Source organism: Mytilus californianus, unplaced genomic scaffold, assembly GCF_021869535.1.
Source record: "Mytilus californianus isolate M0D057914Y unplaced genomic scaffold, xbMytCali1.0.p SCAF_6, whole genome shotgun sequence".
Taxonomy (NCBI): domain Eukaryota; kingdom Metazoa; phylum Mollusca; class Bivalvia; order Mytilida; family Mytilidae; genus Mytilus; species Mytilus californianus.
The window spans coordinates 46358848-46371202 of record NW_026262712.1 but is presented as its reverse complement, the minus strand read 5'-3'; the positions used below and the strand labels follow the sequence as shown (position 1 = coordinate 46371202).

General features: G+C 32.5%; 2 long non-coding RNA genes across 3 annotated transcripts in view; one reads left to right on the top strand and one right to left on the bottom strand.

Annotated features, from left to right (window-relative positions):
- The window catches only part of LOC127706456 (uncharacterized), a 348407-nt gene that overhangs the window by 12445 nt on the left and 323607 nt on the right, over positions 1-12355 (top strand). The window lies entirely within an intron of this gene.
- Positions 1-12355, bottom strand: part of LOC127706452 (uncharacterized) — a 75284-nt gene that overhangs the window by 19445 nt on the left and 43484 nt on the right. The window lies entirely within an intron of this gene.

Below are 12355 nucleotides of genomic sequence, written 5' to 3'. Positions count from 1 at the left end.
ATAATTTTAAGGTGCGTAAACTTGCAATTCGACACTGTTATTATCATAGTTTTGTTTCTTATAACAGCAATACAGTTCATGCATTAGCTATTATATATCTTTTGGTACTTTCGTGTATGTTTTTTTTACGTTTTAGCATTAAATTTCAGTATTTATTAGAAATGAGACAATATCTGAAAAAGTATAATTTCCATGTTCCATCTTTCACCAGCAATTATATTTTTATTCAGGCATCTTTTTGGAAAATTTTAAGTTTCAGTATTAACTAAAGTATATTATGCACCAACTATTGCCAATTAAACACTCTTTCTTGTATTTCTTCTAATAAAATATTATAATTTAAAAGTTCACCCCCCCCCCCCCCCCCCCCCCCCCAAAAAAAAAAATCATGTTGTCCGGTGTTGTTTTCTGACAACTAAATCATTCAAAGAATATCTAAATTAAGTAAACAGGCTTCCGATTTTCACAAATATGATAGATTATATAGAACACTTGTCCCTTAATTGTCTGATTTTGTTATAACTAAAGCATGTGATAAAATTTTGCATTTTTAAGGGTCTTTTAATTTTTGTCCCAAGGGGTAATTTCCCTCCTGTTACCACTAGTTTTTTTCACCTGTGGAAACGTTTGAAAGACCAAGATTTTATTTCTTGTAATGCAATGAGAAGAGCATCATTTCCTGAATGTACGACTCCATATGTATAGGTGAATGGCAGCCTGTTTGAAAAATCCGAACTCCCCAAAGATCAAAATTTAGAGAAAAATAATTTTGTTGTTCTCTCCTTCTACAGCTTTTTGTGTACCTTCTGAGAATATTTCATTGTCAGCACTATAACAGTAAATGTGTTTTTATAGTATCTTATTAAATTGATATGTAGATGGAAGTAAACTTCTACACAATTCGAATAAAAGGACAAAAAGAACTGTGTAATTCCTTTCTGTTACATTCTGTCATGTTACCTTATAAGAAGTAACAGCATAACCATAATCAGTAACAGGAAGGATGTTAAAGACAATTTCACTGATAAATCACAAAGTTAATCTACTATATGTCAAACATTAATATCAACATAATATACAGTATATTAAATGAAAAGACAAGTTTTTTGCTTTTGATAACAGCAGAGAACATTGTGCAATTCTAGTATAGTAGATGGTAACAGAAAGGAATTTATTTTAGAATTTTTCATTACCTAAGCAGATTTTTCATCTTGCAAATACAGTTTCAAAAGATAAATGACATTGTTTGCTGTTATCTTCCAATTGTGACCAATCTGAAATGATGTATTTTTCTTAAACTATGAAATAAAGCAATTGTTTTGAAAAAAAATTCCTTCCTGTTACCAACTCTGTCCTGTTACTTGTCCTGTTACTCAAGATTCTTTCATGTTACCGACATATCGGACTATATTTTAGTGTATTTCTTAACCTTTTGTATTGCAAATGCTAAAATAAATAATTGGCATTTGATTAACTATTGCAGGATATACTAGTAAACCACAAATATTATCTTAAACTTATTCCTTATTCCCATTAGACACTTTTTAAAATTGATTCACTTTGGTAACAGGAGAGAACTGGAATTTTTTGTACCATTTTTTAAATTGCCATTGTTACCACATTTAACAATTGTTTGAATTACAGACAATAGTTCCTAGATCCTCAATGTGTGTTCTTCGATTTGTGCTATTAAAATACCGGTTCTAAAGAAATTTTTTTTTGGTTTTTCCTATTGCCAAAAATTAGACTTTTTCAGATATTGTCTCAGATACACACAATAGTGTCAGCTTTTACTGGTGGACCTTTCATATTATTTTAATATCAACCATATATAAGGGGATCTCGTCGCGATGGATTCTTTTTGCCCTGAAGTAACGTAAGGCAGTTATTAATCAAACGAATCAATTTAATATTTGCAGTGATGAATGGCAGGAAGTTAACATGCACTATTCGCTGTAACAAATCATGCCCAGCTAATGATGTCACAATAACATAATATCGGGGAAAGCGCATGAACATACATACGCCTTTGATCCCTTGGCAAAAATTAAAATATTTCTCAAATATCTTACTTAAAAATTCGTTCATAGGATGACATTTTTACATTAAAAACTGGCCAAACTTTGTCTACTGAGGCTTAGTATTTTTTTTATTTTTTTAATCGCGTAAATCTGTACCAAAAACTTTGACCAAACCTTTTAACCTACGTTGAAGGACTTAAATTAACCTCAATCCCATTTTTGTAGACAACTCTTAGTGGCGTAGAAGATTGCAAATTTTTGAAGAGACACACAAAAAAAACCTGTTCCATAGTATTATAGTATAGCTTGCTTTCATTTTCATGTATAATTTTCAATAATATTTTATTTGACTTAAACGACTTTGACGAGTACTGACCCAACCATAATCAATTTAGGATATGAACGTAAACAAATACACAACGAGAACAGCAAGAATGACGAGAAATATTATGGCACAATGAGACTTCTCAATAATGATCAATAATGAACTGATAGATTTGTATTTATTAGGAATTTTGATTTTTCAATTCATCATAATTTATTACGATAATAACAAAAGAAACGTTACTGTTAGACATTTTTGATGCAAAATTAAAACCAAAATGAAAATGAATATGTGTGTGTGTGTGGGGGGGGGGGGGGGTCCTATATGTATACACAGACGTCTTAATAAAAAAAGTCATGGTAGCTGGGAAATATTTATAAATTTTGTGATTTCCCTACATATGAAATATGAATGGGTAGGGATTTTTAAACAAATCATTATATGACATGTATGAATTTATTTTTAACCCTAGTTGGACGTCTGTAACCACATTTGTATCCCCCCAACCGTGTTAGCCTTCCAATATAATGCCGTTAAAATAAGATTTTATAATTAACACAGGATAAGAAATGCAGCTGTTTGCAATTTTGTGTATATATACTTAAACACACAACAGTTACTGTGAATGTAATTGTACATACCTAACGGATTGTATTGTTGACAAAGAATTCACCTGATAATGAAAGTAAAAACCTTTCGATATAAATAACTTGAACATTCCTTATTTATATTCCTTCACACATCGTCAGGTCAATACTATAGACAAGATCCCAATGTTTACAATTGACGCAATGTTATGGCTTGATAGTGACGCAGGAATATTTTCTCGAAGAAGAGAATTTTCGCGCGAATTTCAAAGTGTTAGACAAAACGAGATGGTAGTTGTGCAAATAAAACTGGATGTGTCAAACAGTGTAAAGGGTCGTCTAAATATTGTTCAACGCTCATTGATCTTTAAAAAAAAATCTGTTATTATAAAAGCTACTTATTTAGGAGAGCTAGATGGGTCATTTTAAAAAAATGTAGAATTTTGAAATTTTGAAATTGTTTTGAAGTTACTATTTCAAACAACCCTCGTCATAAGTAAATCAAAACAAACAGTACTTATAGAACAACATATAAAAAGATGCAATCTTGATAATGTGATACAAGAATATATTGAAACATTTTTTGATAGGCGGTGCAATATTTTGTCTCTCCTGTTACCATGTTCAAAAGAAATTTCGGGTTACTTAAAAGAGGTTTCGATAAAATTTTAAGCTTGTTTTTCATAGACAAGAAGATTGTTTTCAATAGTAAAAACTTCTACATATATTTATTCTGTAAAATGATAGATTTTTTGTCAATTTTCCATGCTGTACTGAAAAATGCCTCTAAAAATTGGTTTTCAAAGGTTATAAAAATAACCATCAGTAATGCAAGTCTAAGATAGCAATTCATAATGTTCAGCATTTTTTTCTCTCTCTTTCTAATAACCCCAACATCAAGTAATTCCCTCGCAGGTTAGTTTACTTTTGTCTTTATTTTATTGGTAACAGGAACGTACGTTAATGATATATCACCATATTAAGTTCTATCCTGTTACGTTTTGTCTATCCTGTTACCGATAGCAGTATTGCATCTGCAAATGCTAAATTGCGAAGATTAAGACGTTATAACCTTTAGATGAGTTCAAACAACGACACATTTCAGTATGTGTACAACTATATGTAAGTATTAACATTTTAAAGACGTTTCTGTCTACTATTGTCTATCCTGTTACTGTAACCATAGCAACCATAGTAACAGGATAGACATAACAGGATAGACAAATTTCTTCATTTTTGAATGTTGTTGTGAAATAACTTCTCCCTTTGACATGTTTGATGAAGTGATTTTGTTTTTCTGTTGTGATTTTGGTTTCCAACACGTAATTGCACTTTTTACAAGTATAATATTGGTGTAATTAATCAATATGTTGGTAACAGCATTGACAAGACAAAAAGGTACCTTCTATTTTTTTTTCACTAAATGTCTTGAAATTTTTTTCTCTACATTGTTATATAAGAAACGTGCTGTGTTAAATGTTTAGGTTACTTTGCGCTATTGAAATCAACACTGACTAGTTCAATATTCATAGGGAGAACAATTTAACGGGTGATTTAAGTAGCGGTAACAGGATGGACATGAACTTCATGTACGCTGATTGAAATTAGTTTGTAGAAAAAATGTTACATATAATAATAAAGAAGCTGCGATTTTTCGTTAGAGTTATTTTTAACATTCTAAAAAAGTCCCTTTTGCAGATATCAAGGCAATCAGAAAATAGGAAAAAAAATCATTTGAAATTTGTTACTCTGACACTGTACGCACATAAATTACGCAAAAAATCGGGCTTAAATATATTTTAATCTTTTCAAAATAGATCTAAATCGTGTTAATTATTAATGTTCTGACTCATAAATTTTACAAACTTTCATTTAAATACTAACAACTGCATTTTCCATTAAAAATAAACGGAGTTCTTATAGTTATATATTTACATACATTTGTATGAGGTCTATGTACATTTTTGAAGGCCATATGGTGACATATAGTTTCTTACATGTATATCTACATGTACGTCATTTACAGCGGTGGATCCGGGTGGGGGGTGGGGTTTGACCAGGTGCACGAGACAAGCCCTGATGCTGACAAAAATGTAGCATAATATACTGATAAAGAATGTGATTTATACTTTGATTAATTTACCAATTAGTCGATCATGTATTTTTATAGAATAAATCTGTAATCACCGATCGTTGATTGCTAAGTCTATTTCTTTGATATGGAGATGCGAAAAACGAAGAGTGAATTCTGAATATTAAAACTTTTTCGATGTTCATTTCTATATATTCATATTTTAAATATTTGAATGTTACTTCCAAATTTTCCGAAACATTAATCGGTTGATATAGTAATTCCAAAATCCAATGATTTAACACTCATTCTGACTGTAATCAACATTCTTAGTCCTATACGTCACAATTCTTAAATTTCCTTAAAACTTTTATTGCATGTTTTGAAATTTATACCAAAAAAACTACAAATCAGCCGCACTCTAAGTACTAACGAACCTTAATGGGCCTAGAATGAAATAGCTCGAAAACCTAAAATTGTTTTTGATTTTCATAACTTCGACTTATTTAGACAAGCTTTCTTTCAAAAGTAAAACATTTGGTTGTATTTGTGGCAAAATAAAAAAAGTCATTTGCCAAAACAAGCAACTGAAAGCATTTAGAAATGCAACTAGATTGACCATACAAACATCTTTGTAATTCAAATAGTAAGATCGTGTTCCGGAAAATGAATTTACGTGCAACAATCGGCGAGGAATTACCAAATGGATTAGCAATAATGCACGTTCATTATGATTTACATTTTGACCTTGATATGCTCGTTTATAACGTTACTAACAGAAAAAAAAAAGGAAAATGATGATGAGTGTTTAACGTCCAGTTTCAAATTAAATGTATATTCAAGAACGAGAAAATGGTAATGTGATATGAATATAAATTAAAACCTTGAATTGTAATAGACCGACCCAGACGGATTTTTAACGTGCTGATTCAAAAGGAGGCAGTCTGCAAGAAGAAATTCACCCTGTCTGGAAACATTATTCTAACCCCGAGCCAAACAGTCTTTGCTTTTACTCCAATATGCCGCGTGCTTAGTGGAGAAGCAGCAAATACAAATTTTCAAGTCTTTGGTTTGATCCCCGGGGTTCGAACTCACGACTCCCACACTGGAGGCGAGTGCGCTATCACAAAACCACCGAGGCGGTAAAACAATCAAATAGGAATCAATTTTGTAAACCATGTGTTACTATTTGTTTTGTTACAATCTGAAGACCTTCACATCAATATAAAAATGGTTGAAATATTTGAAGCTTCGTGTTAGTGACACCCTTCTGAAAAATTTCTGGTTTCGCATCGGACTTGGTCCCCTTTGGATAGTTTTTTCATTGACAATCATACCATGTCTTCTTATTTTTTATATCAATTTCAAAATTGGTGTCAAATTGGTTTTAAACCGAGTGGACGTTTTCCCAAAAGGGATAGGTCTAGTATGTTTAAATATATTACTTAATTATAATGTTTCCTGCTAAGATCTAACAAGGAAACAACATTCATCCCAATTTTTTGGTGCCTTAAATTAAGTGATTGTTTTTGGTTGTCTTTTGTGTGTTTTTTGTCGACAGTTTCTTCTCAAAGGCATAATTCATTAATTTCATATAAAAAAAAATATACACAAACAAAGTCACCATATTTATAAAACTAACATGTAATCTGTAAATTGAGTGCAATGTATAAATAAAGAAAAGTATTTTCATGTTTGTCACATATCAAAAACTCAATGAAAGACCAACTGCAGAGAGTAGTTCTTAGAATGATTATTAGGTTTGTATATTCCATAAAAGACTGAGAGATGAAAGACTCTTTAATGCAAGGAACGTGTATACATCTTACATGAGGAACGTGTTTGCTTTCATATCATTGACATACGGGTTCCATTGGAATGAGACAGTGTGTAAGGTGAAAAAGATAAATTTTTATTAAAAGTCAATATTTGGAAAAACATTGAAATGACAAGCTCGCTAGATCTTTTTCCGAAAATTAAAACATATACATATACATCAGCTCAATGGCATGCAAAGTTGCAGAAAAAAGTGGCAGCCGCATATTTTATAAAATATTGTGTAGAAAAAATTTCTCAAAGCATTACAATTTTGCATGTATGTAAAACAATACAAGATTGAAAAATTACGAAATCAGATTATGAATCTTTCATGGACAGGAGGCCCATGTACAGCAAGTACCATTCCAAACCAATACGAATTTCTCGACTGGATATAATTCGTTTATTTTTTTAACAGTGAATTCCATAATATGGGTGCTTCATACCGAAAGATTTTTGACAAAGGCAATTGATGGAACTTCCAATCCAATCAAAACCAAGGCAATTGAAATATGCAGCAATGCCGCTTATGAAGTCAAAAGCCTCTCGTTATCATGGGACTGAATTAGAGAGGGCATTTTAGTTATTTGCAGCAATGCATCAAAATTTGAAATACAATCGATGTGTGTTAATCTCTGCTCCCTCTCCTGAATTTGTTGTATATTATATTTAATTTAATACAGAAATGCAATTGGTGGACAACATTATTATTGAAAGCATATGTATAATGGGGTAAACTATAGATAGTTTGTTTAGTTTTGGTAAATTAATACCAATTCTTATTTTAAACGTTTAATTGTTGTGAGGCTTTTCTACATAAAGTTTGGACACGCAAATCAAGAAATTCAAGTATATATTTATTCCTAGAGGTTTGACAAAAACGTCACATGATATATTACTTAGTATTTCGAAGTAATTTAAGTGAATTTCAAAGTCTTTAAGTTCTAAGTGAAGTTTTGCGTTTAAAGGTAGACATAGAAGATATAGTGTTACAATAATGCATGGTTATTGATTTCTTTAGAAGTCAATTACTGATTTGCCCAAGAATCTTCACATCTTGTGAGTACGTTTGTCATTATGTTGATTTCGTCATAGTAAACTATGATTGTGACGTCTTTTGACAATTTTTTGTACAATACTAAACAAAATGACACTTTGAGACTTTAAAGTTACATTCACATTTGTAAAGTGTTGTCTTGTGCACAAAGGTTTTAATTGTGTTTCTAAATGTACAGCTACATGAATGTCCGCTTGCATTCGTATTTCAGAAACACTACAGAAATTATGATTTATACTTTGAGAATGTTTTGTTACTTTAAAAAAAATAATTACTTTAATTTGTTACTTCAACATTTAGAAAAAAAACCATTTAGAGGTGTTTCTGTCCTTGTGTTAGACTTATATACATATGTAGGACTCGGAGGTGCGATGGGGACGCTGAAGTGCAATGGTCACGCTGAAGTGCGATGGTTCGTTCGCTGATAGGCGACGGTCTATTTCACGCGTGATGGCTAGTTTGATGTCTACAGGTTATAGATATTTCATATCTTTTGGATAGTTTTGCGGTGTTTCGTAAATTATACCATAGCTTTTAATGAAATCCCCAGCAATAACCTCACGAGACGAAGTCGAGTGAGGTTGCCGAGGGGCTTCAACAAAAAACTATGGTATAAGTTACGAAACACCGCAAAACTATTAAAAAAATATGGAATATCTGTTTTAACCTATCGCATCTTTAGCTGTTTAAAATTGTGTTTTTCATATATTTTTGTTTGCTTACTTTAAAAATAGTTTTGATAAGTATCAGTTAAATAACCCTTTTCGGGCCTTACACATAAAGCTCCGCCTACTTTCTAAAATAAGCAGGGGCTTCTGAAACAGCGGGAAAATCAGTAAGACGAGATGTTTCGACAGCGATGGATGTACATTTACATTGGTGACGGATAACGTTACAGACGAACAAATGTTAAAGGAATTAGATGTTCTGGATATGGACGCAAGAGACCCCAGATTAAAAGTTGAACTGCAAAGGGTTAGTTTTTTTTTATTTTATCAAAATGTTCGAATGTTTTAATTTTTTAATATTCATTTATAATTATGAGGAAATTAATTTTACAAGAATCTTTTTGAGAGATTGGATGAATCATTCCACATTTTAAGGTTCATCTATACACCAACAAAATGGCTGTGTTTACACCATGAAATTTTCTCTGAATGCAGACAAAACTGTGTAATTTTAATAGTTTTAAATCCTGGCAGCATCTAGATATATACAAGTTGTATTCATTTTGTGTTTTAAAAAGAAAAAAACTTTTGTGGATTTTGCTAAACATTTTCTTTTCTTGCCACAGGTGGTGTAAAAATTAAAGAACCTTAGTGAGCGCGCTCACATACCCCACGTCCCCACATTGTCACTGGAGAAATGAAATAACTGTAAGAAATAAAAATTGTATAAGAACAAAAAATTGAATCATAATTTCCTGTCGATATGCACATCTACATAGTATGTCCTTATTATCTACAAAGTTTCATGAAATTCTGTTGTGTGGGTTCAGAGGAGTTGCGATGACAAACTGTTGCAGAGGTATATTGAAGCAAATAAGTTCAAAGGGGCGTAACTCCTAGAAATAAAATTGAATCGTAATTTCCTGTCAATATGCACATCTACGTAGTATGTCCTTATTATCTGAAAAGGTTTCATGAAATTCTATTGTGTGGTTTGAGAGGAGTTGCGATGACATAAGGTTGCAGTAGTATATTGGGCAAATAAGTTCAAAGGGGCGTAACTCCTGGAAAAAAAATTGAATTGTAATTTCCTGTCGATATGCACATCTACGTAGTATGTCCTTATTATCTACAAAGTTTCATGAAATTTTGTTGTGTGGTTTCAGAGGAGTTGAGATGACAAAAGGTTGCAGTAGTATATTGGGCAAATAAGTTCAAAGAGGCGTAACTCCTAGAAAAAAAATTGAATCACAATTTCCTGTCGATATGCACATCTACCTAGTATGTCTTATTATCTACAATGTTTCATGAAATTCTGTTGTGTGGTTTGAGAGGAGTTGCGATGACAAACTGTTGCAGAGGTATATTGAAGCAAATAAGTTCAAAGGGGCGTAACTCCTAGAAAAAAAATTGAATCATAATTTCGTGTCGATATGCACATCTACGTAGTATGTCCTTATAACTGAAAAGGTTTCATGAATTTCTATTGTATGGTTTGAGAGGAGTTGCGATGACAAAAGGTTGTAGTAGTATATTGGGCAAATAAGTTCAAAGGGGCGTAACTCCTGGAAAAAAAATTGAATCATAATTTCCTGTCGATATGCACATCTACGTAGTATGTCCTTATTATCTACAAAGTTTTATGAAATTTTGTTATGTGGTTTCAGAGGAGTTGAGATGACAAACTGTTGCAGTAGTACATTAAAGTAAATAAGTTCAAAGGGGCGTAACTCCTAGAAAAAAAAATTAAATCGTAATTTCCTGTCGATATGCACAACTACATAGTATGTCCTTATTATCTAAAAAGGTTTCATGAAATTCTGTTGTGTGGTTTTAGAGGAGTTGCGATGACAAGAAACAGGACTGACGGACTGACGGACGGACAGACGGACGGACGGACGGACAGACGGACGGGTCAAAAACATTATACCCTCCGCAACTCGTTGCGTGGGGTATAATAAACAAAGTCATGTGAAATCTTTTTGATGGTCCCCCTCAGGTAATGATTGTATTGTATCATATTGATTGACATGGACAAGATAGGGACAATAGAAATCTACTCGCAACAGAGGTGATTTAAATAGTGTAAATGAGTGGACTGTATCAAAGAAAACTCAGGTGTTTGTTTATTTCACCATCTTCTGTGGCAAGGAAAGAAAATGTTCATCAAAATCCATAAAGTGTTTTAAGTTTTTAGAACATAAATTGGATGTAACATTAATTTATCTAGGTGCTGCCAGGCATTAAAACTTTTAAAATTACTCAAGTTTTTTCTGTACTCGGAGAAAATTTCATGGTGTAAACACAGATATTTTTGTTAAAGTGTATAGATGAACCTTAATTTGTACCTGAAGCCCAAGTCGTACATTAATTAAAAGGAATTTCAAAATGTTTATGATTCTAGCAAGCCAACATTTGGAGTAATACAATGAAAAAGTCTATGCATTTACCAAATATGAAGCTCCTTAAAAGGGGCTTGCATCCTGCCCCCTCCCCCAAAAAAGCCGCCTCGGCAAATCCAGACCTATACATGTAGCTGTACAGTGAAGCCTATGGAATACAATCCAAGTATAAATCTCAATAACCGAAAATCAACTTATATTTTCCAGTATAATATATACACATTTATATATTTTTTTAAACTTTATTTGTTTGTTTATTTGTTCTAGGAGCGATTTTTTTTTTCCATTTTAAAATATAGGACAACAGAGTTGATGTACGTGGGTTCGATTCCCACCCTAGGCATTCATTTATATCGGCTGGTGCAAAGCGGGCAGTTTAGCTTAGTGGCCCCGTACTGACTCTGTTGTTCAAATGTCAAAAAATTCAGGCAGCTAGGTATTGCTATCTTTCTTTTTCTCGAAGACCCTATACAACAAAACCATGGTATAATTGTGAAAATTATACCATAGATATCTATTTTCGGTTATTGAGATTTATACTCGGGTTGCATTCCCATAGGTTCCATTGCACAGCTATAGGTTAAATATGCAGTTATTACTAGTATGCGAAGCAGATTATTTTGATAGTTAGTATATAAATTTACATTCATTATTGTCTATAATATCTGTCCTTAACATCAGTTGCATACTAAGTGAGTGATCGTTCTCTTTGATTTTCTGCATTTTGACATAATTCTGCGTAAACATTTTGTCTTTACTTTGCTCCTCTCATGGGTTCCTCGTTTACCGTAATAATATAATACGAAGAGTCTATCTGCGGACCCTATGTATTTAGAGAATGACACGCACGTAAAAGGAACCTTTTGTAGATTAAAAAAACAAACGCGACAGAAGGTAAACCTTCCCCTATCCACCAATCCTCCCATTTTCTCGTAGTACTTGAAGTTCAAAAGCCTCTTATTAACGTAAAAACGTGGAAAACTTCTAACATATAAATTGACTTCTACTTCGACATGAAAAGCATTGAAAATGTAGATTGTGTAGACCATCGCACTACAGCGTTACCACCATCGCACTCAGGCGTAGCTACCAACGAGATAGTTTCACAATGCCACCATCACACTCCAGCGTGAACAAAAACGCACCTCAGCATCAAACCATCGCACCTCAGAGAGACCATATAGCGGTTCGGACTAACATTACGGTTCAGAGTACTACATAAGTATACTAGTATACAGAAGCTGACATTTGAAACAACTGTAGTGAGTTCTGATGTCAAAAATCCATGCCAAAAACGTTGTGATGGGTTAATATAAATGAATAATACATCGAAATTCAAAAACAAAATCAATGACAAAAGAAATCACTCTCAAATACAAAAACATTATCTGTTACAAAAGTAATCT